Source organism: Peromyscus californicus, unplaced genomic scaffold (genome assembly GCF_007827085.1).
Source record: "Peromyscus californicus insignis strain IS unplaced genomic scaffold, ASM782708v3 Scaffold_16__1_contigs__length_79575227, whole genome shotgun sequence".
In the NCBI taxonomy this organism is placed as follows: domain Eukaryota; kingdom Metazoa; phylum Chordata; class Mammalia; order Rodentia; family Cricetidae; genus Peromyscus; species Peromyscus californicus.
In genome coordinates this window covers 1,286,073-1,287,954 of record NW_026294458.1, presented here as the reverse complement: position 1 = coordinate 1,287,954, position 1,882 = coordinate 1,286,073, and the positions used below count along the sequence as shown (strand labels likewise).

General features: G+C 41.1%; 1 pseudogene; it reads left to right on the top strand.

The window, feature by feature from the left end:
* Positions 1-333: 333 nt before the first annotated feature.
* On the top strand, positions 334-1,461 carry LOC128111640 (nucleolin-like; annotated as a pseudogene).
* Positions 1,462-1,882: the final 421 nt, after the last annotated feature.

Here is a 1,882-nt window from a genome sequence, read left to right as displayed (position 1 = left end):
GATTGATACTTACTTTTTCCCTTTTGTCACAAACATAAGCACATTCCAGCACCATGAGTGAGCAGGGGTAAAGCTTCTAGTTGGGCATCAGCTTGATTTTTTCTATCTTTGATGAGATAAGTAAGTGACATCTTCAGCTATAGAACCTTACCATCAGGCCCTATTGGAGACTAATCAGTAGCCTTGGTAATAGCCTGTGAGGTTTGGATGTGGTATAGATAGAACCCTTTGGCCAATGACTCAACAAGATGCAACCAATTGGCAGAATATGATGTATGTTAGAAGCATTCTTTCCCCTATTACATGGTGACTTGATTTAAATTGCTTTTACGTATGTATACTAAGGATATTCAGATACTAAGGAAATTCAGATCTAAAAATCGGTTCCACCACTGTGAATCTCCTGAAGACCTAGGAAAGGCCATGGAGCTCACTGGTTTGAAAGTGTTTGGCAATGAAATTAAACTAGAAAAACCAAAAGGAAGAGATAGTAAGAAAGTTCAAGCTGCAAGAACACTTTTAGCAAAAAACCTTTCTTTCAACATCACTGAAGATGAATTAAAAGAAGTAGTTGAAGATGCCTTGGAGATCAGATTGGATAGCCAAGATGGGAAGAGTAAAGGGATTGCTTATATTGAATTTAAATCTGAAGCTGATGCAGAGAAAATCTTTGAAGGAAAGCAGGGGGAAGAAATTGGTTGGTGATCACTGGGAAGAAAGGACAAAGGCTGGAAAGAATAATACTTGGAGTGGTGAATCAAAAACCCTGGTTTTAAGTAACCTTTTTCCTACAGTGTAACAGAAAACCTCTTCAGGAAGTATTTGAGAAAGCAACTTTTATTAAAGTGCCCCAGAATATGCCTGGCAAATCCAAAGGGTTTGCATTTACAGAATTTGCTTCATTTGAAGATGCTAAAGAAGCTTTAAACTGCTGTAATAAAATGGAAATTGAGGGCCAAACAATCAGGTTGGAGTTACAAGGACCCAGGGGATCACCTAACGCAAGAAGTCAGCTTTCCAAAACTCTGTTTGTCAAAGGTCTGTCTGAGGATACCACTAAAGAGACATTAAAAGAGATCATTTGAGGGCTCTTTTTGTGCAAGAATAGTCACTGACTAGGAAACTGGTTCCTCTAAAGGGTTTGGTTTTGTAGACTTCAATAGTGAGGAAGCTGCCAAAGCTGCCAAGGAGGCCATGGAAGATGGAGAAATGACGGGAACAAAGTTACCTTGGACTGGGCCAAACCTAAGGGTGAAGGTGGCTTTGGTGGCCGAGGTGGAGACAGAGGAGGTTTCTGGGGCTGAGGGGGTGGTAGAGGAGGAAGAGGTGGATTTGACAGCAGAGGCCATGGAGGCTTTGGAGGTCCAGGAGGCTTCTGAGGCAGCAGAGGAGGAGGCAGGGGTGGGGAGTGGGGAGGGAGACTTCAAGCCACAAAGGAAAGGTGACTGGAAGTTTGAATAGTTCCTTCCAGCCCAATCTTTCCCAATTCATTTAAATAAAGGACTCTGGGGTTTTACACTGTTACCTGTTAAATGACAGAGCCTTTTAAGGACATTTCAAGAGATTTTTTTTCCTACAATGTTTTTTGTCTTGCATTGGGGGTTATAAAAGAATGTTTATCATGCTTTTTACTTCAGTGACTTTAGGACAAATTAAAAGTCCTAAACTCTGAAAAAAATATATGTTCCACCAAACTATAAAAACTAAAAGAAATGGATAAGATTCTTTATAAATACAACCTACCAAAGTCTGTTGCTAGAGTTTTCCTGCCTGGCCCACAGTCAGGGCAAATCTCTCTCACCCGCCAGTCCCAAGCCGCTCAAACCCGATCAAGTAAACACAGAGACTTATATTGGTTACAAACTGTATGGCCATGGCAGGC